Below are 24,177 nucleotides of genomic sequence, written 5' to 3' on the forward strand. Positions count from 1 at the left end.
ACATAGTACTATAGCCAAAATTTCTTTTTTAATAGTACTATAATTTTCTTGTGCAGGATTCCAGGTTCCAGAATGGAAGCGAACAATTTGTTCGGATGAACCTGGTGAAACACATTGTTTCAGAATGCCGCCATAACCAATGTCTGAAGCATCAGTTTGCACAATTTTGAAAGAGTCAGAAGTAGGGATACCAAGGCACGGAAGGGTTTTGACATGTGCCTTAATTTTCCTTACTAAATTAGTATGAATTTCTGTCCAAGGAGGAGGATTAGAAAGGAGTCGTTTGAACAAAGGACGACATTGTTTCCTCATATCCTTGTAGAAATCAGCAACATAATTGAGAGATCCTAAGAACCTCTGCAATTGATTTTTATCAAGAATGACATCAGGGAATTTGTCAGCAAATTCGATAGCTCTTTGGATAGGCCTGATTTTGCCTTCAGAGATGTCATAACCAAGGAATCTAATCTTGGTTTGAAATAATTTAAATTTTGTTGCCGAGACAACAAGACCATTGAATCTAATGATGTCAAGAAACGTTTGCAAGTGTTTCCAATGTTCATCAATAGATTTGGAAAAAACAAGAACATCGTCAATGTAGACAATGGTGAAAGCAGAGAACGAATTGAAGATATCGTTCATAATATTTTGGAATTCGGAAGGAGCGTTTTTAAGCCCAAAAGGCATAACGTTCCACTCGAAATGACCAAAAGGGATAACAAAAGCAGTCTTATACCTGTCTGACTCGGCTATTTGGATTTGCCAAAAATCGGATTTTAGGTCAAATTTGGAGAAGACTACAGCATCACTCAACCCAAGAAGAAAACAGATTCACTCTTCGACAGACTTAATAAAAAGGATTTAATCAACATTTTAAAAGAAGAATTATCAAAGTCTCAAAGCAAGTCTGAAAAAGACTCGGACACTGCATCAGAGGCTTCGTACAGCAATTTCTTCGGTAATTCCGGATTTGTCGGGATAGACACAGATGAAGAATAATTGCTACCTACTTTCGGCAGAAGGTACCACTTCTGTCAACTACTACTTGAGGATCGGATCCACCAGTCCCCTTTATGCTTTGTCGTTTTGTGCCAAAAAGCAGCCTCAGCCGCCAGACACAATAATGACACCCGTGGTTAAACAGTACCAACACTATTCACTCACGGATTTACTTTTTAAATTTACTTTCCCGTGCTTCAACAGTACTTGACAGCTGTGAGTCACGGATCTAATGTAAACAGGGACTCCTTCATCTATAAAAGGAGAACCTCATTTCATTTCTAGGCAGAGACAATTTAGCGAAAACCATATTGTAAGCTATCTATTCATCTCTACCTATTTTCCCTATTTCTTAAGAGCAAAGATCCTTTAGTGATCACTCTACCCATTCCCATAAACTTTGTAATCTTTGTTAAAGTTTATGAATATGTTTATATTATCTATTTCATTATTTTGCATTGCATGCATGCATATGGTCGGTTCAACCGCCTGCCTTTAATAGTGCATATTTATCTGCTTTGCTTTATTCTACTATCTTCTTATTCCCCTTCCTTCTCTTCTTCTTCAGTCCCCTTCTCTCCATTTCCGCTGTTTATGGTATCAGAGCCATTCTGGTATCTAATTGTTGCATATTATTCTTCTTTTTTCTATCTTGATTTGATCATCTTCTACCGGGTGCGGGAGTTTCTGCACTAGGTGGTTCGGTATTGAGTGTGTGAAGCTGAGGGGACCCTTGTAAGACCCGTCAAGCCACTTAAAAACGAACAAATTGTTCGCTTCCATTCTGGAACCTGGAATCCTGCACAAGAAAATTATAGTACTATTAAAAAAGAAATTTTGGCTATAGTACTATGTATTTCTAAATTTCAATCTGACCTTTTAAATAAAAAATTTTTGGTCAGAATTGACTGTTTATCTGCAAAATCTGTTTTAGAAAAAGATGTTAAAAACATTGCATCAAAACATGTTTTTGCACGATGGCAAGGTATTTTAAGTGGACGACATTGTTTCCTCATATCCTTGTAGAAATCAGCAACATAATTGAGAGATCCTAAGAACCTCTGCAATTGATTTTTATCAAGAATGACATCAGGGAATTTGTCAGCAAATTCGATAGCTCTTCTCTATCATTGGGATTAATATCCAACTGGTTAAGCTTCTTTTTAAAAGCTTTGGCCTTCTCAGGACATTTATCAGCAAAGTGTCCTTTCTTGCCACATTTAAAACATTCTCCAGAAATATTTTTGGAATCTTTGAAATTCCTTTTCTTTGGAAAATATTTGGAAGTAGGTTTTTTATAAGTTTTCTTATAAAATTCATCACGGGGTTTTCTCCTGAAACCACCATGAGGTTTAGCAATTTTATGCTTTCTTCTAGATGGAGCAATACTGGGAAGGCCGAATTGTTCACAAAAAGTGCCCATTTCGTATTTGGCCTTCTTACTATTTCTCATCTGTTCTTGAAGCATTTTTTGATCATGACACATACTAATGCCAAGCTTCTTAACAACACTGAAGATGTCACCGTAGGTGTATTCTTCGTAGTTAAGTAATCCGTCAGCACTAGTAAGTTCTTCCTTGACTTTGTAAGCAAATAGTCGAGGTAATCCATCAATAAATTTCTCCTTCCAGTAAGGCTTTTGACTGTCGTCACGAAGCATTACTCGAGAAATAAAGACATCTTGATACCATCTATAATCTGACATCTGACGACATCTGAGATTATTCAACTGGTCGCTCACACGACTGGTTATATTAGATGGTGTTCCAATAAAATGCTTTAAAATAGTAAAAATCAAGGTGTTGATACTATCAGGGTGTGCAGCCCCAATAGCTTCATCAAAAATAGGTAGTCCGTCCTTATTGCATTTTACTGCATGTTGGATAGATTCCCTAGCATCACTGGTTAGATACTTATCCCACCAGTTTCTTAAAACTCCGGTAAAACCTTGAGTTAAAATAATAACAATATCTGATTGCCTAATGTTATTGTTGATATAAGCATTAGCAACCATTGACATTTTACTCATGGTATTGATGATTTCTTGTTCAGAGAATCCATCAATATTCCATTCGTAAACCTGAAATGCCCCTGCCACCAAAGAATATTGTTCCGGATGCTGGTGTTGACATCATCCAACAATATCTCAACGGAGATGTTAAAATTTCTTTTGATAAATCTGAAACCTCCAGTAGTAGAAGAAGAAATTCTTTTACTGGTTCCAGATCTAGTTTTGTTGGTCCCGTTCAGAACAATCCAAGAAAGGAGATTAATTTCCAACAATTTCTTGAAGATTCTGTAAGAACAGCCCAACCTGTGATTAAACCTGTTTTAAAAATGAAAGGAGTTTCCACCTCCTCTCAAGTTACTTCTGCTTTTTATTCAGCAAAAGGAGAAACTGGTTCCTCACAGAATCAGGATATAAATGATGAAGCTGACAAAGAAGACACGTCTTCTATGTCGCCAACTGCTTCAGATATGCAAGCCCCTGTTGCACCTGTTTTTCCCGTTCATCACAGTTTAAATGTTTTGAACAAATCTTTTGAAATTGATTTACCTGCTTTATTAAAAGATTTCGCTTCTTCTGAAAACAAACAAAGGCGAAAAGCCTATGTTGCAAAATTTTCAGATTTAGAAAAACAACGTGTCAAACGCAAATGGAGAGAAGAGATGAATAGGCTTCAACAACATATTTCTCTTCTAGATTTTGCAGAAAATACTTATGTTTCAAAAAACACGTTGAATGTTGTTAAAAACGAATTTGTCAAAGAAGAAGGCAGGACTGTGATTCAATCCAGTCACCCTCCTTTTGCGGCATTTTTTGATCATGACACATACTAATGCCAAGCTTCTTAACAACACTGAAGATGTCACCGTAGGTGTATTCTTCGTAGTTAAGTAATCCGTCAGCACTAGTAAGTTCTTCCTTGACTTTGTAAGCAAATAGTCGAGGTAATCCATCAATAAATTTCTCCTTCCAGTAAGGCTTTTGACTGTCGTCACGAAACATTACTCGAGAAATAAAGACATCTTGATACCATCTATAATCTGACATCTGACGACATCTGAGATTATTCAACTGGTCGCTCACACGACTGGTTATATTAGATGGTGTTCCAATAAAATGCTTTAAAATAGTAAAAATCAAGGTGTTGATACTATCAGGGTGTGCAGCCCCAATAGCTTCATCAAAAATAGGTAGTCCGTCCTTATTGCATTTTACTGCATGTTGGATAGATTCCCTAGCATCACTGGTTAGATACTTATCTCACCAGTTTCTTAAAACTCCGGTAAAACCTTGAGTTAAAATAATAACAATATCTGATTGCCTAATGTTATTGTTGATATAAGCATTAGCAACCATTGACATTTTACTCATGGTATTGATGATTTCTTGTTCAGAGAATCCATCAATATTCCATTCGTAAACCTTGTCAGCAGAATAAGAAGATTGGTTTTGAAAAACTTTTTCTTCAAACTGTAAATCAGGAGGTGTGGGTCTGGAATACCAATTTTTCGTCAGACTCATTGGTTTGGGTCCTTTTGAAGTGAATCTGGCAATTCCCAGGTTTTGAAAATTCTTTTCAATAAGATCAATATCCTTATCTTCAGAGGGTTCTTCGTTAGAAGATTCTTCTGAAGTTTCTTCAAGAACTAATTCATTACCATTACTGTTAAGAGTACTGGTAGAGGGTCGTTCTTTCTTTAGATCAGCTAACAATTGATCAATTTTCTCCAGATTTATGGCCTGTGTATTTTTAAAATCAATTTTGGGCCTTTCTTCAGGAAGACTGATCAAAGGTTTTTCAATCCTTTTCTTTGGCTGATCTTTAGGGAAGACTAAAGGATGATCATTTCTAAAAATAGGAGGAGAAGTAAAAACAGGTTTCTCCACCTTTTCCTCAATCCGATCCAATTGTTCTCCGATCGTTCGAAGAGCAAGATTCGCGAAATTATTTTGAGAAATAATCTTTTTTGTTTCTTTCAGAATCTTGTCCTTTTCTGGATCCTTTGAAACAATAGTATCAGATAGTTTGAAGGGGGAAGCAATTACTTCCGAACCTTTAAAAGGGATAACAACAGTCTCTAAAGGAGGGTGACTGGATTGAATCACAGTCCTGCCTTCTTCTTTGACAAATTCGTTTTTAACAACATTCAACGTGTTTTTTGAAACATAAGTATTTTCTGCAAAATCTAGAAGAGAAATATGCTGTTGAAGCCTATTCATCTCTTCTCTCCATTTGCGTTTGACACGTTGTTTTTCTAAATCTGAAAATTTTGCAACATAGGCTTTTCGCCTTTGTTTGTTTTCAGAAGAAGCGGAATCTTTTAATAAAGCAGGTAAATCAATTTCAAAAGATTTGTTCAAAACATTTAAACTGTGATGAACGGGAAAAACAGGTGCAACAGGGGCTTGCATATCTGAAGCAGTTGGCGACATAGAAGACGTGTCTTCTTTGTAGCTTCATCATTTATATCCTGATTCTGTGAGGAACCAGTTTCTCCTTTTGCTGAATAAAAAGCAGAAGTAACTTGAGAGGAGGTGGAAACTCCTTTCATTTTTAAAACAGGTTTAATCACAGGTTGGGCTGTTCTTACAGAATCTTCAAGAAATTGTTGGAAATTAATCTCCTTTCTTGGATTGTTCTGAACGGGACCAACAAAACTAGATCTGGAACCAGTAAAAGAATTTCTTCTTCTACTACTGGAGGTTTCAGATTTATCAAAAGAAATTTTAACATCTCCGTTGAGATATTGTTGGATGATGTCAACACCAGCATCCGGAACAATATTCTTTGGTGGCAGGGGCATTTCAGATTCTAAAGTCCATTCATTAGGAAGAGAAATCTCATCCCAATAAATCCTTTTAGGAACCTTAATATCCACATCTGAAGAACTACTCTGGATCAGGAGAGTATGCTTTCCGGATGGTTTTATAATGGCTTTGGGGTCTAAATTCTGTTTTAAAAATACACAGGCCATAAATCTGGAGAAAATTGATCAATTGTTAGCTGATCTAAAGAAAGAACGACCCTCTACCAGTACTCTTAACAGTAATGGTAATGAATTAGTTCTTAAAAACGCTCCTTCCGAATTCCAAAATATTATGAACGATATCTTCAATTCGTTCTCTGCTTTCACCATTGTCTACATTGACGATGTTCTTGTTTTTTCCAAATCTATTGATGAACATTGGAAACACTTGCAAACGTACTATATAGTACTATATATATAGTGTATTATATATATAAGTTTTGTTGTTAGTTTTATTAATTATATATTATTGATTTATATATATAGTATATTATATTAGTATATATAGTATACTATATATAGTCCATATTACTCACCCTGGCATTCACCTTTCATAATCATAAAAATGAACATTTTTCTCCAACATATTTACAAGTGATTGGAGATGATGTCCAAATATACACCTTGAATAAAGAAGATTTTAAAAGTAACAAAAAATATCTCGAACAAGCAGGTTAAATGAAAGAAGAAAATAGTCACAAAATGTTAGTATTTTCCTGAACTTTTCAAAAATAAAAGAGATTATGTTAAAGAGAAATATTATGAGTATCTAGAAAAAATACATATATATATATATAACTATTATATTAATAAATACTAACTATTGAATAAAAGTAATGTTCGAACGTTAATATTATATTCCCGCTCTATTTTCTCATATCTCTGATGATCTTTCCACATTCAAACGTTTCGATTTAATGTGCAAATGTGAATAGAGATATATAAGAGGAAATCGATTGACATTCGAACGTAAAATTATAATATGTTCGAACATGAGAAGAAAAATAAGAGAAATTTCCCGCTTGATTTAGGCACCTTTGTGATAATCTGAAACGTACGGACATTAAAATTTTATGTGCGAATGTTCGTCGATGAAATTCATTGGGAATTTGTAAATGTTCAAACGTCAAATTTCCTAACGTTCGAACATGAAAATAAAAGTGCGAAAAATTTCCCGCTAGATTTTGGGCTCTGTCATAGGAAGATACGTTCGAATGTTTATAACCAACATCCGAACGTCATCTAAAATTTGGGCAGAATATTTTAACGTTCGAACGTTACATCTAAAGATTTAGTTTCTAAATGAATACACGCATGGAAGGCAGCAGGCTCATTTTTGTAGCTTTTCCCGATCGTGTAAATAACCCAAAGAGAGAGACGGTGAGAGATCAGGGTCTTCGTGGGTTAGAGAGAGAGAGGGTTAGAGTGAGAGAGAGTTGAGTGAGAGAGGGTCGTGGGTTAGAGAGGGTTAGAGTGAGAGAGGGGTTAATTAATATTTTGAAACTCTAGTTCCATTGATTTTGGTAAGGAAAAATTATTTTTCTTTTGTATTTTTTATTAATTTTATGATACTTGTCTTGTATTTATATATATATATATATATTTATATATATGCTTCCAATAAGTTAGTATTGTATTTTTTTGAAAGATTAGTTGTTTTGGCAAGTTGGAAACTTTTGATTTGTATGACGATATTGTGAGTGCTAGGTATATTTCTAAACTTTAACAATATGCTTATACATTTTGTTGTGATTTTATGCTTACTCTTGAAATATTGTGATTATTATTTGTAAATTTTGTGAATAGTTTGTGTGTTTATGGTATTCATTGATAAATTAATATGTGTAGAAATATTGTTGTGAGAATATTGTGAATATGTTATGATATGGATTTGAAATATTGCGATTATTATTTATGAATTTTTATTGAATAAATTTATATGGTTAGAAATATTTTGTATTTAGGTTGTGGATTTATGTGAATTTTTTGATATAATATTTTTTGGTGTTCTTTAAATTTGTGAGTGCTAGGTATATTTCTGAAGTTTAGCGATATTTTTATACATGTTGTGATTTTATGCTTAGTCTTGAAATATTGTGATTATTGTTTGTGAATTTTGTGAGTAGTTTGTGAGCTTATGGTGTTCATTGATGAATTAATATTTGTAAAAATATTTTGTGGGAATATTATGGATATGTTGTGATATGGATTTGGTATATTGTGATTATTGTTTATGAATTTTTATTGAATATGTTTATATGGTTAGAAATATATTGTGTTTAATTTGTGGATTTATGTGAATTTTTTATATATAATATTTTTTGGTGTTTTTTGAATTTGTTCTTTAACAATAAAATTATAAGTTTAGGAACTTAATTTAAGTAAAGATTAAAAATATTTAATATGAGAATTAATATTTAATATTTAATAAGTATATATAATATATTCATACTAATTTAGTTAGAATATGATTATTATTCAAATTATAAGTATAGTATAAAACTTAATTTAAAAAAAAAATTATATAACTTAACTATATATAAAGTATTATATACATATAATAACTATAATTAATAATTACTTATTAAATATTCTTACCATTGTGAGATTCCAAACCATTATATTATTAAATATATATATATATATATAAAATAAAGAAAGTAAAATAATCTTCAAAAAAAAAAAAGTGTTGAACCTACCAAATAAGTATAGAGTTGGAATAAATAAATATCTTATTTAAAATAAACTAGAAAGTAAATAAATAAGGATAAAATAAATGCTTATATAGAAATTATATACTCATTGTCTATATAAATAAATAGCTCACTCAATTAAATATAACAATTAAAATTATAATATAGGAAAGATAATAATTAAAATTATATAATAACCTTTAAAATTATATATAACAATTATATAATAACAATTAAAATTATATAGTATCAATTAACAATTTTCTAAGATATATAATAACAATTAAAATTATAATTTAGGAATAATAATCCGGGATCAATCATTATAGTATTTTGTATAGGATAGCTCTAGCCAATCCAAAATCATTATAAAATACTTTGTTGTTTGTTGAAAAGTTTGAAGTTTCGATTCTATAACTATTAATTTTTATTTATTAACAATGTCACATTCTAGTAGTGTTATATTGTTAAACTAGAGAGAGATGAAAGAATATGTGAATAAGTTTTCTATCTTGTATACAATGAGGGAGAATGATCTTAAAGAAATGTTTGTCAAATTGCTTGATTGTCAAAGTCTCTCTGGCCTTGAGAGTTGTCAAGGTCGGAGAGTTTGTGACAATTAAGTAATTATACTATAATTTAGATATTTCTTCAAGATCATTCTCCCTCGTTGTGTACTGATAGGGAATTTGTTCACATATTCTTCCATCTCTCTTTAGTTTAACAATATAACACTACTATTTGTTTGACATTGTTAATTCAAATAACATGAGAATATTGTTTGTAGTGTTTTTTGATAGATATGGTGTGACATTACATAAATAACCTTAGACCCGTTTGAGAATTAGTGTACATTACTATGTCCACTAATTCCTTAGTTGTCCAGTGTGAACAGTCTGAGATTATATTATCTATATTGCACATTTTTGTTACTCCTACTCTCCACGTTTAATATGAAACTTCGGTGTCTTCTTCTACTATTCTTTGGGTAACTGTTCGTAGGGTCATAATCTCTTTATTTGAACATATATACTTAGACAACTATGGTGAGGTGCTGCTGAAATTTCTACTAATGTGGAAAGTAGTAGAGTGACGAGATTTGTGCAATATGAATAATATAATCTCGAATGAGATAGGACCAATTATCTTATCAAAAAAGCAATGAGAATTGGAGCAAGACATGCATGTGAATTTCTATGTACGTGTTATTAATAGATAGACGTTTTTAGAAATGGATAAAAGTTGGATGCGTCTGGGCGATAGACTTGGAAAGGATTACGTACCCTATGCGCGTGGAGTAAGATCCTTCATTGATTTTGCACGGGCTTCTGCTGATAGTCGTGGTTACATTAAGTGTCCATGTCGAGGGTGTAAAAATTTGTGTGCAATAGCGTTGGATGAAGTTGAAAGTCATATATTTGTGAACGGTATGGATCTGCGGTATACCCGATGGGTACTGCATGATGAGTCATATGAACAATCAGCAGATGTATTGGTCAATCACGCAAATTATTTATGGCACATGGATGATGATTATAAGCAGGATGAGATGGAGGAGATATTGGGTGACATTGGAGCTTAGATATTTATGGATGAGGTTGATGACAATGCCTCAAGTGGTTGAGGGACTGATTGTGAAAATTTCGCTTCAATGTGGGAAGATGTAAAATGTGACGCCCCCGACCCCCATGTAAGGAAAACATGGGAATCGAGATGCCGGGATGATGACAACACGGTCACACATCCCAACGAAAGTGCAAAGTGTGTGTATATGCAACAGTGTACAATAACAACGCAGCGGATAATTAAGTCTACTAAGTACCAGAATTTAAATACAAGTAAACATCAGTAAAGTTTAAAAAGTAGTTATACAGTCATCCAAAATAAAGTTTAACACATGTCCCAAAGTACAAGTAAGTAAAATAAGATAACTAAACCAGTGATCCCAGATCACTCCTCGGGCGGAGCCGTCTCCTTAGGCTCGCCCTCCTCCTCCTCATCTGCATCAAAATCTGCGTTACCACAGAATGGTACCGTAGGTAAGTATAACCCAAAAAATCTCAGGAATAAAATGCATTTAATACAACTAACATGCATGCATATGATGAAATATGCATTTTCCTCAAAACATCATTTTCCCCAAAAATGATAATTTTCCAACACACGCCAAAACCTCATTTGGCCCAAAAATAATCCGTAAAACATTTTTCCAGAAAATGATTTACACAAAATCCAACTCATACTATTTTCCCAGAAAATAGTCCATTTAATCCGTCATTACCCTATGCACCATGGCCTCCCCTAGGGACCATCCGCACGTCCTGGCTTCTTAGCGATGCCCAGTTCCGCGCCCAGCGCGTTCATAGCCGAGCACCAACTACGCAACGAGCGATGCCCAGTTCTGCGCCCAGCGCATACATGGTCAGACATCCTCTAGTCCCCGCCAGCAGAAGGACCACGGTGTCGGCACGAATCTCTCGTCCGATCCCATTGTCGCCCAGCGACAATCCAGGGGACGTTACTCAGTATATTCCGCTCCCGAGTAACCAGAGGAGCTCCACCGAGATAATGCCCCATCTCGGCTTGGGGTCGTGATACACACGCACCCAAAAATATTCTCACATAAAATCATAACTTTCCAAATCACACATGAGCATGAATGCAATACATGAAAACCCAGTTTTCTTTACAAACACGATCATGCATGAAATAATGATATGCACATGTACCAACACAAATCCACATTCCTCAATAACCAATAACCAATCCAATCAAACCAACCCAAACAACTCCAATCATAAGTCCATCCGACCCCCGAACTCCTCGGACTCAGTCCGGCATGTCAAACAAATACAGTGAAATGCGTTAGTGCAGAAAATACATTAAATTCACAAGAATTCTTTGGAAAATACTTACAGCGCTATAAAGCAATTTCCGAAGGATCACGAAGCTGCAAGAAGTGGAAAAATAGTTACAGAACAGTGTAAAATACACTGTGGCCGTGGGTCACAGATACCCACTTTTCAACGGAGGCAAACGAAGACCCAAAATTGATAGAGTAGGGCCTAGGGAGGTCAGTGAAGCTAGTGGTGGTGAAGGTTGACCGTGGGTGGCGGCGCAATGGGCGGTATAAGACCAAAATACCCAAATCGGAAATGTGGATAGTGGAGCTTCACCGGTGGCGGATCGGAGGTGGGGTTGGGTCCATTGGGTTGCCAAGAGGTCAGAGATGAAGTGGTGTGAAAATGGTGGCCAATGGTGGTGCGATGGCGGCGCGCGAAGGAAGTGAAGGCCGTGGCAGGGTGTTGCGCGTGGAGGCTAACGGCGGCGAGATAGTGGCTGAGATTTACGGGGAAGGGTCGCCGGCCGATGGGGAGGGGAACGGAAGGGGCGGTGTTGGTCACAGGCGGCGCACGGCGGCGGGCTGGGTGGAGGAGAAATCGGACGGAAGAGAGAGGGAAGGGTGCGTCGCGCGGGAGAAGGAAACCGAATGATAAATAAGGAAGAAAAGAAAAGAAAGGGAAAAGAAAAGGAGGAAAGAAAAATAGAGGGAAAAGAAATGAGGTCTAATCCTCATAACTTGGGTCACAAAAATGATCCAATGGAAACGATTTCAAAACCACAAGTTAAATAAAATAATTTAAACGTAATGATAAAGTCAAATTGAAATAATTAAATCCCACAATAATTGATTAAATATGAAAAGTAATTTAAATGCACAACAATAAATAAATATTAAGAAAGCATATAAAAATTAATTTTCACCAAATTAAAAATCCTAAAAATAACCTAATTAAAATCCAGTAATTTTAAAACAAGAGAATAATTTTTGAATAAAATAAAAATAATCCTTCAATAAAAATACACTAAAATATGGGGTGTTACATAAAACGCGAGCTTTATCTAGGTTGGACAAAACATTTCAAAATGTCGTTTATTTTGCGGTTGCTTCACATTAAGTCATTGTGTGGGATGTCGACGAAAGTAATAAACATGGTATTGGATTTATTTAAAGAGGTGCTTCCCGAAGGGTCTGCATTGTTGAAGAACTTTTATGAAGCGAAACAGTTGAGAAAATGATTAGGATTTGAGTACAAGTCCATACATGCATGCAATAATGATTGTGTTTTGTTTTGGAAGGAGAACGAGGAGAAACAAGCATGTCTTGTATGTGGAGAGTCGAGGTAGAAGGGTAAGAAAAATATGCCGGTTAAGGTGTTGCAGTATTTTCTCTTGAGACCTAGGTTGCAAAGACTATATTTGTGTAAGAAAACAACTCATGATATGAGGTGGCACGAGGAGTAAAGAGTTAAGGATGATGCATATATGAGGCACCCAGCTGAGTCACTTGTGTGGCAATCTTTCAATAATCAATACCCAGAGTTTGGGATCAGAACGTGTGCCTGAGACTCACAACCGATAGATTCAACCATTTTGGAAATATGAGTACAAGTTATAGCACTTGGCCTGTAGTGTTGATTCTGTACAATCTTCCACCATGGAGGTGCATGAAGGCGCTCACCTTTTTGTTAACTTTACTTATCCCTGACCCGAGATCACTTGGGAATGACATTGACGTATTCATGCAACCGTTGTGATTGAAGAGCTGAAGGAATAATGGGAAACAGGCGTCAGAACTTATGATGCATCGACGTCGACATCTTTTCAGATGGATGCTGCGGTAATGTGGACGATAAATGACTTTCCGGCATATGAGAATCTTTATGGCTATAGTATGAAAGGGAAGTTAACGTGTCCGATGTGTAATAAAAAAACTGCTAGTGAATGGTTAAAATATTTTCAGAAGTTGTGTTTCATGAGTCATCGACACTATCTACCAACAAATCATGCATGGAGAATAGAATGTGCTAAGTTTGATGGGAGAGTAGAGGACAAAATTACACCAAATGAGTTGTCTGAGGAAGAGATAGTGGAACAACTGATACATGATAGAGTGAACAATTTTTGGCAAAGTTCGGGAAAAGAACAAGAGAAAACGAGGTGCAGCAGAATTGAATTGGACAAAGCGTAGTATTTTTTTGACTTGTCGTATTGGTCGTCCAGCTTGTTGCAACATAGTTTGGATGGAATGCACATAGAGAAAAATATCTATGATAATATACTGGGTACATTGATGAGCATTAACAAAAAGATGAAGGACACGATCAAGACAAAGAAAGATCTTGAGAGAATGAGAATTAAACATAATCTACATTAGTGGATGGAAGGCAATAGGGTGGTCATGCTGCATGCATGTTTTACCATGATGAGGGAGGAGAGGATGAACTTCTGCAAATTGTTGCAAGGCGTGAAGCTACTAGATGGTTATACTTCAAATATTGGTAGATGCATGAGCCTTGATGACTGGAAAATCAATGGATTGAAAAGTCATAATCGTCACGTATTTTTGCAGAAGTTATTACCTGTGGGAATTCGTGGGAAGCTGACATCTAATGTACGTGTCGCCATATCCGAACTCTGTATTTTCTAAGGATTTGTGCGATCGGGTAGTAAATCAAGATGTGTTGTAGAAATTGGAAGAAGACATTGCTACTATACTTTGTAAATTCGAGCAGATCTTTCCACCAACATTTTTTGATGTCATGGTCCATTTAGCAATACATTTGCTATGTTGGGTGGCCCGATGTAGTTCCATTGGATGTATTCAGTTGAAAGATATTTGGGTTGACTAAAGCGCACTGTTGGGAATAAAGCTAGAGCTGAGGGTACAATAGCAGATGCCTATATACATGATAAATGATTAACATTTTGCTCTCTATATCTTCGTGGTGTTGAGGCACGATTTAATCATCAAGAGCAAAGTGCTGATCTTGCTACTCCGCCTCCTTGTGAGGTATTAGTGTTTTCCCAGAATGTACGACCATTGGGTGTACAAACAGGTTACGATTTAATTGATGGAGAGTTGAGTAAAGTTCGGTGGTATGTGCTAAATAATTGTTGGGAGATTGATGACTATCTCAGGTATGTCGTTGCATGCTTTCAATAATTCTAGTTTTCTTGAAGTTTAACTATAATTGTTGTGCTCAAAATATTCTTCTTTTGCACTTATATATAATAGTGAGCACATGGACAAACTTAGGGCGGAAGACGTAGAGAATATAGTGGCAAGACAGAGGAAGAATTTACCAGACGGTTTGAAGAACGTGTATGAACTAAAATTATATACAGTTCTTCTAGGTACAGTCGAGAGATGCAAGCAGGGGGAGTCGCCGCCACGTCAGCCTGCCACATAAAATTAAAAAAAAATATATAGAGATGAAAATATATGCTGCAGCGAGAAATAGAAATGCAAAACAGAGACAAAAACAGTGCACAAGCTCTTCGAATTGGACGAGGTGATCTTCGTGGGTGAGAGTCTTCGTCTTCAAGAGAGCATTTTGGTCTTTGTGGCTCTCGTCTGCGTGGGTGCTAGTTTCATGGGTTGTGGTCTTCATCTTCGTGGATCTCATCTGCGTGGGTGCTGGATTCATAGGTTGTGGTCTTCATCTTCGTGTGGGTTTGGTCTTCATCTTCGTGTGGGTTTGGTCTTCGTGGCTCTCGTCTGCGTGGGTTCTGCTTTATGTGGGTTTTGGTTTTGTGGGTGGTCTTCATCTTTCATGTGGGTCTGGTCTTCGTCTTCGTGGGTAGATGAGCTGCTAAGAGTAGAGCTATTCATAGATCTGTGGTTAAGAGCTTCGTATGGGTCGCCTTCATGGGAGCTTCATCAGACATTGGTAGCTTCATCACATTTTCTTCTTTGATTAAGATTTTTGCTGTTCTTTGTAGTTACTGAACTTGAAGCAGGCTATATGTAAGATTTTTGTTGTTCTTTGCTTGTAAAAAAAAAAAAAAATGCAGGACATTTTCTTTTTTGATTAAGATTTTTGTTGTTCTTTGTGGTTACTAAACTTAAGCAAGCTAAATGTAAGATTTTTGTTGTTATTTGCTTGTGAGGAAAATATACAAAAAAAAAAAAAATTGCAGGACATGGGATAGAATCACATTTCAGTCTTTGATACAGATTTTTGCTACTCTTTGTGGTTACTAAACTTCAAGCAAGCTCAATGTAAGATCTTTGCTATGAGGAAAATATACAAAAAGTAAACAAAAATGCAGGACATGGGATACTTATCAAAAAATAAATGCAGGACATGGGATAAAATCACATTTTCTTCTTTGATACAGATTTTTGTTGTTCTTTGTGGTTACTGAACTTCAAGCAAGCTAAATGTAAGATTTTTGTTGTTCTTTGCTTGTGAGTAAAATATACAAGAAGATAAAAGAAAATGCAGGACATTTTCGAAATTACGTTTTCTAAATCACATTTTCTTTAGGATGTAGTTTAAAACAAATGGAGTTTAAGACAGTATCTTTTAGGATCTAGTTTAAGACAATATATCTTGGCATTTTGGCAAAGGTCACCAGATTCGCATGGTGAATGTAATCTGCAGGCAAAATTGGAGCAAAAGAGTAGTTCTGTTAGCATCCTATAAAAATAATTAATTGAAAAAAATTCAAAAAATAATGTAAGAGTTGTTGAGTTTTGGTTAAATATTTAGGATGAGCAAATGATGCAAAAATAAATTGTTTTGCAATGATTGAACAACTGTTTTTATCGATGTTAATTTTTTGGTGGGTTTATTTAACGGTTGTTGTTCTCGATGTTAATTTTTTGGTGGGTTTATTGAACAACTTTTTTTGTACAGAGCATGGGAAAAGGGGAAGAACACTATGTAGGGAAACCGAAGCGTTATGTACCTCCTCTAGAGTTGATGAAGAAAGTAGAGAGGATAGACCATGATGGATTTGTTTTTAATTTTGAATTTTCAGGATGGACTTGTGTTGAATTTTAAAGAATTTGGATTGAATTTCTTTGATGTACTTCTTGTTGGATTGATGGCTTTGTGTTGAAGAGTACTTTCAGAATTGAATGTATTTTGTGTTGAATTTTCAAGATAAATTTGTGTTGAATTTTAAAGATTTAAGATTGAATGTATTGATGTACAATGCTGTTGGATTTGTGTATTGTTATGGGTAAACTAGTGAATTTACCCAGAACTTAGACAACAGAGTATAAGAACAGCAATTCAGAGAGAAGAACAGGAACACAATTGAGAAAAAACCCAAGAATCCCTTCTTGATTCTCGGAAGAGGTATTCAAGGAACCTCCAACTTCCAAACAATTGCCTTATTGATTCTTATGCATATCAGTAATTACAATGCACTCAGTATTTATAATACTCGAGTGATCAAAACGCCCCGTATTGGAATGTAACAAACTCACCGCCTTAAACCTATTTCAGTTAAAACCATTATTGACCTTACACTAAACAAAACTCACCGTTTCATTAAAGATGAAACTCCCCGTTTAAACCCCTCAACACTCTCGACTGATCTTTCTTTATTAACTAACTGCCTAACTAACTTTCAGCCATTACATTCCCTTCCCCTTAAGAGCATTGGCATTGGTTTCATCAAAGTTATTTCTAAAGTTTGATGAAAAGTACATGATTTCTATAAATTCAAAACTTTCCTAATCATAACTCCACATTGAATTAGCTATTGAATTCATCAAAATAATAATATAATATTATTTTTTTAATAAAAATATTTTTATTTTTTTTCATATTTTACAATTATACTAATCATATGTTGATTAATAATTTAATTTGATTATTACATTATTATTACAAGACGGTTTGAGATTAAATGTGAATAAAAAAGATTTTTGGAGATTAAAAGTGAATAAAAAATAGATTTGATGAATGAATAGTAGACCTTCAAATTTGAAGAAACCTATACATTTACTGTAGCTCAAAATTTCACATTTATCTATTTGACTAATCCAATACAGCCCTATTTTGATGAAATTCATCAAATTTTACATTTGGCTAGGCTTTTGATGAAGCCAATGCTAATGCTCTAACAAAGTCCTTGACCACAAAGACTTAATCCTCCCCACTAGAGGACCTTGCCCACAAAGTGGGGATAACGATCCCGCAATGTCCACAGAAGTTCCTAGGTACTATCTTCAATAGGAGCTCCTAACCATTTCACCATACTTCTGTGACAGCATGGTTTCTGATTTTCTTCACCCTTTTTTGTAAGATCACTACAGGTTCAGGTTGCACTTGTCCCTGAGAATCCAAAGGAGGTAGTGTAGGAAGTGGAGTCACATTCTGACCCAACTTTTTCTTCAAACATGACACATGTACAACAGGATGCATCTTTGTAGAAGGAGGCAAGTCGAGTCTATAGGTAACTGTTCCAACTCTTTCCAAAACCTGAAAAGGTCCAAAAAACCTTGGAGATAATTTCAGATTGTGGCGTAAGGAGACAGTTTTCTGTCTGTATGGCTGCAATCTAAGGAAGACCCAATCGCCCACTTGAAATTCCCTCTCAGTTCTCTTTATATCTGCAAACTCCTTCATTCTGTTCTGTGACTTCAGCAAATTCTCCCTCAGCATTAACCAAAGCTGCTCTCTGGTTTTAAGTTGCTGGTCTACTGCAGGATTGACTGAGGTGCCAGCTACATAAGAAACCAAATTAGGAGGTAACTATCCATAAAGTGCTTCAAAAGGACAGACTTTGATGGAAGAGTGACAAGTAGTGTTGTAACACCATTCAGCCAAAGGAATCCACAAACTCCACTCCTTTGGTTTGTCACTGGTATAACATCTCAAATACCCTTCAAGAGTTTTATTCAAGGCCTCAGTTTTGTGGCGCCCCTCGACCCCCATGTAGAGAAAACACGGGAATCGAGACGCCGGGATGATGACAACACGGTCACACATCCCAACGAAGTGCCAGTGTGTGTACATGCAACGGTGTACAAATAAAAAACGCAGCGGTTAATCAAGTCTACTAAGTACCAGAATTTAAATACAAACTAAACATCAGTAAAGTTTTAAAAGCAGTTATACAGTCATCCAAAAATAAAGTTAACACATGTCCCAAAAATACAAAAGGGTAAAATAAATAACAAGCTAGTGATCCCAGATCACTCCTCGGGCGGAGCCGTCTCCTCAGGCTCACCCTCCTCCTCCTCATCTGCATCAAAATCTGCGTTACCACAGAATGGTACCGCAGGTAAGTATAACCCAAAAATAATCTCAGGAATAAAATGCATTTAATACAACTAACATGCATGCATATGATGAAATATGCATTTTTCCTCAAAACATCATTTTCCCCGAAAATGATAATTTTCCAACACACGCCAAAATCTCATTTGGCCCAAAAATAATCCGTAAAACATTTTCCCAGAAAATGATTTACACAAAATCCAACTCACACTATTTTCCCAGAAAATAGTCCATTTAATCCGTCAATACCCTATGCACCATGGCCTCCCCTAGGGACCATCCGCACGTCCTGGCTTCGTAGCGATGCCCAGTTCGTCATGGCGCACCACTACCAACGAGCGATGCCCAGTTCCGCGCCCAGCGCGTACATGGCCAGACATCCTCTAGTCCCCGCCAGCAGAAGGACCACGGAGTCGGCACGAATCTCTCGTCCGATCCCATTGTCGCCCAGCGACAATCCAGGGGACGTTACTCAGTTTATTCCGCTCCCGAGTAACCAGAGGAGCTCCACCGAGATAATGCCCCATCTCGGCTTGGGGTTCATGATACACACGCACCCAACAAATCATTCACATGAAAACCCAGTTTTCATAAACACATGAACATGAATGCAATACACGAAAACCCAGTTTTCCTTTACAAACATGAACATGCATGAAATGCACATGAACCAACCAATCCAAAATCCATCAATAACCAATAACCAATCCAATCCAATCCAATCCAATCAAACCAACAACTCCAATCACAAATCCATCCGACCCCCGTACTCCTCGGACTCAGTCCGGCATGCCAAAAAAATACAGTGAAATGCGTTAGTGCAAAAATACATAAAATTCATGAGAATACTTTGGAGAAATACTTACAGCGCTATATGATAATTTCCGGAGGATCACGAAGCTGAAAAAGGCGACGTCTGAGCAACACCACAGTGTAAAATACACTGTGGCCGTGGGTCACAAATACCCACTTTTCAACGGAGACAAACGAAGACCCCAAAATGATAGGGTAGGGCCTAGAGAGGTCGGTGAAGCCAATGGTGGTGGTGGTTTGCCGTGGATGACGGCGCAAATGGTGGTTTAAGGCCAAAAATGTACAAATCGGAAATGGACTTGGTGGGGCTTCACCGGTGACGGATCGGAGCTGGGGTTGGGTCCAAAGGGTTGCCAAGAGGTCGGGGATGAAGTGGTAGGAAGATGGTGGCCAATGGCGGTGCGACGGCGGCGCAACGGCGGAAAGAGTGCCGCGGCTTCGTGGGTCTCGTGGGGGCTAACGGCGGCTTGGATGGAAGTGAGGTTGGTGGGGTAAGGTCGCCGGCGGCAGGGGAACCGAATGGAGGGGGCGGTGTCGACCACGGCGGCTCGACGGCGGCGGGCTGGGTGGAAGCCGAAGTCGCACGGGAGAGAGGAGAGAGTTGGGTCGCGCGGGAAAGAAAGAAGACCGAAGGAAATAAGGAGAAAAGGAAAAAAGAAGGAAAAGAAAAGGAGAGGAAAGAAAAAGAGGGGAAAAGAAATGAGGTCCAATCCTCATAACTTGGGTCACGAAAATGATCCAACGGAAATGATTTTAAAACCATAAGTTAAATAAAATAATTTAAACGTAATGGTAAAGTCAAATTAAAATAATTAAATCTCACAGTAATTAATTTAAATATTAAAAGCAATTTAAATGCACAACATTAAATAAATATTAAGAAAGCACATAAAAATAATTTTCACCAAATTAAAATCATAGAAATAAAATCACTAAAAATCCAACCAATTTTAAAATAAGAGGATAAATTTTTGAATAAATAATAAAAATCCTTCAGTAAAAATACACTAAAATACGGGGTGTTACAAGTTTGCCCATCCGATTGAGGATGATAGGTAGAACTGAAATTGAGGGAAGTGCTTTGCAATTTGAAAAGGTCCTTCCAAAAATTACTAGTGAAAATCGCATCACGATCTGATACAATTGATTGAGGTAGCCCATGCAGCTTAAAGACACCAGAGAAGAAAACCTGGGCTACTTTACTTGCTGAATAGGGATGTGCCAAGGGAAAAAAATGTCCAAACTTGGTGAATCTGTCCACCACAGTAAAAATCACATTGTAGCCACTAGAAAGAGGCAGACCCTCAATGAAATCCATAGAAATATCTGCCCATGGTGAGGAAGGAACAGGTAGAGGTTGCAAGAGGCTAGCTGGATGCATAGTTTCATGTTTGCATGTTTGGCATACTTCACATTCTCGAACCAAAGTTTTAATATCCTTGTGCATTCCCTTCCAGTAGAAATCCAACTTGGCCCTATGTAGTGTTTTATGATAGCCCACGTGGCCAGCTTGTGGACTATTGTGAATGTGATGCAATACTTTGAATGGTGAATTTGAAACCACCACAAATTTCCCTTTCCTCAATAACAAGCCTTGTTGTAATGTAAAGTGCTTAGGACCCTCTGATCCTTGTTGCAACTTCTCATAGATGTCTTGGATTATGGGACAAAGTTGATAACTTTGTTTTAATTCTTCCACCCAAAGAGAGGTAGGAAAAGTGATAAGTGCTAAGGTTGCTGACTATCCTTCAGACTTCCTGGAAAGAGCATCAGCTACCTTGTTTTCTTTCCCTCTTTTGTAATCAATAGTAAAATCGTAGCCAATCAACTTCAGAAGCCATTTCTGCTGAGTTTCTGTGCCAACCCTTTGCTCTAGTAAGTACTTAAGAGCTTGCTGATCAGTCTTTATTTTAAACACAGCACCCAAAAGATAAGGCCTCCATTTAGCTACAGCAGAAACAAGAGCTAGTAACTCCTTCTCATAGGTGGATAAAAGTAATGCCTTACCTTTTAATGCCTTGCTGTAAAAAGCAATAGGTTGATTGTCTTGCATGAGAATAGCTCCTAACCCAAAGCCTGAAGCATCACACTCAATAGTGAAGCTTTTAGAAAAATCAAGCAATTTGAGTACTGGTGGACTAGTAACAGCCCTTTTCAAGTGTTGGAAAGCCTGAGATGCCTCCTCAGTCCAATGGAAAGTATTTTTCTTCAACAGCACTATTAATGGGGCAGCAATGGATCCATAATCCTTGATGAATTTCCTGTAATAACCAGTAAGTCCGAGAAATCCTCTCAAGGCTTTCAAGGATTTTGGAATAGGCCAGTCAATCATGGACATAATCTTGGAAGGATCAGCTTTAACACCACAACCAGAAATGATATGGCCGAGGTAATCAACTTCATGCATTGCAAACTTGCATTTTGACCTCTTTGCATAGAGTGTATGTTGCTTTAAAACTTCTAGCACTGATCTCAAATGTGCAATATGGTCCACCAAGTTCCTGCTGTAAACCAATATGTCATAAAAAAAAACCAAGACAAACCTTCTTAAAAAAGGTTTAAACACATCATTCATCAAACTTTGAAATGTAGCAGGAGCATTAGTAAGCCCAAAAGGCATTACTAAGAACTCATAGTGCCCTTCATGAGTTCTAAAGGCTGTCTTCTCAATATCCACATCTTTAACCCGAATCTGGTGATATCCAGATCTCAAGTCCAGCTTGGAAAATATTGTTGCTCCATATAATTCATCAAGTAACTCATCAATCACGGGAATGGGAAACTTAACCTTGATGGTTACTTGATTTAATGCTCAATAGTCCACACACATCCTCCATGAACCATCAGACTTTTTAACAAGAAGCACTGGTGAAGAAAAGGGGCTCTGACTTGGCCTCACCACCCCAGATTTCAACAAATCCTGAACAATATTCTCAATCTCAGTTTTCTGATAATGAGGATATCTATAAGGCCTGACTGAAACAGGACCAGTTCCCTCCCAAAGAGGAATATGATGATCGAAAGATCTGATGGGAGGTAAACCCACAGGTTCAGCAAAGACATGCTCAAACCCTTGTAATAGTTCTTCTACCTCTTGCACCTGACTTCCAGGTTTCTCTATTGAGTCCTCAGTTCTCAGCTGCAAAAACCAACCCTGCTGCTCACGAAGGAAGACTTTAAATTGCCCTCTCCATTTTGAAGCCTCATGCCATCAGACTTCAACCCATGTAAGGTGATCTTGGATTGCCCCACTTGATAAAGTGATAAAAATTACATGATAAAGCTGCTTAAGTGAATGAATTATTTAATAAAAAATGAATTAAGCACTTAATTATGTATTGATTTTTAATACTTGACTCAATGTTAAATTCTGATTAATATTCCAAATTTTATTCTGATAATTTACTTATGTTGCAGGAGCTGCGTGCGCACTGCAGGCTGGTTCAAAACGCAAGAGATGGAGAGTGAAACGCGGGTTGAAACTATTGGCTGGAGAGAATTTGGTGCTGAGCAAAACGCACAGCTGCAGCAAGTCAAAACGCGCAGCAGAGGGATGAAACGCGGAAGCATGTGCTGGGGCTGAACTTGAAACGCACAGCAGCAGGAGACGCACGTATGAAACGCAAGGACGCACGAAACGCGCAGCACGAACGTGAACGTGAAGCGCCGGGACGCACGAACCTCGACCGCACGTCAAAACGCACAGCAGGAAAAGGTGAAACGGCATGGTGGGGTTGATAGGAAAAGCGTGCTGAGGCGTGCGCAAAGAGAGGGTATAAAACGAAAATTATTTTCGTGCGCCGGGGAGGAGCAGTTTTAATTTTATAGTTTTTCCGCACAGTTTTTTTTCTTCCTTCAGTTTTATTTTCGCACAATGTTCATCTTCCTCTTCAATTTATTTTTCCAGTTCAATTTATTTTTCTGCAAGTTTGTATGTTTTTGGGTTTTGAATTTCAGCATATCTGATTGATACAGTATATTTTTATTCAGTGAATTTCATTTGAAACAGTATATGATGATGTTAGATTTTAATTTTCTTGAGCATTTTGTTAATCTAGAGATGATAGGCTAGATTTTTAGCTTGGGATTCAATGAGTAACCCGTGACTATTTGAGATTAGATTTACTTCAATATTTAGTGCTTTTGATGATTAACTTGATGGATTATATCTCAATGTGCATCTAGAAAATATTAGAGTTCTTTGTTCTTGGTTTAGATCAATTGTTGACGTAAAGGCACAATTGATACTTGAACAAGTAACATGACTTTAATAATTTTCTTTCATTTTCTATGATTGTTATATAATTTATCAAGTAGTTTTATTAAAATAAAATTGTGGTTCATTGTTATATTATCCGACTATGATTTCTAGGAATGAGAAAATGGTCGAGAGAAAATAAAAAGAGAAGTAAATCCATCATCAAATTAGTGGGTGAAAATTGCATCCCAAGTGTTTGTTTAATTGTTTCTTACAAGTTTAAGTCAACTTCCATACGATTTCTTTAAATCCCTTTAATCTTAGCAATTTTAGAAAAATAGATTCTCTTTTATTTTCAGCTTTGCTTATGCTTGAACGTCCCGACAATTTCACTCATAATTCACTCTACACTCCCTTAGTAAATATCCACATTTAGGTGTTAATATTGTTGGTGGTTAAGTTTAGGAATTTATTTCTCTTTGCTGATTATTTTAAATTTTCGTGTCACTCCAAACGGTAATATGTGGTCTTGCGAAAATGAAATGTTTGCTAAATTCTCATTGTCCCTGTGAAT

This window comes from Juglans regia, chromosome 9 (genome assembly GCF_001411555.2).
Source record: "Juglans regia cultivar Chandler chromosome 9, Walnut 2.0, whole genome shotgun sequence".
Lineage (NCBI taxonomy): Eukaryota > Viridiplantae > Streptophyta > Magnoliopsida > Fagales > Juglandaceae > Juglans > Juglans regia.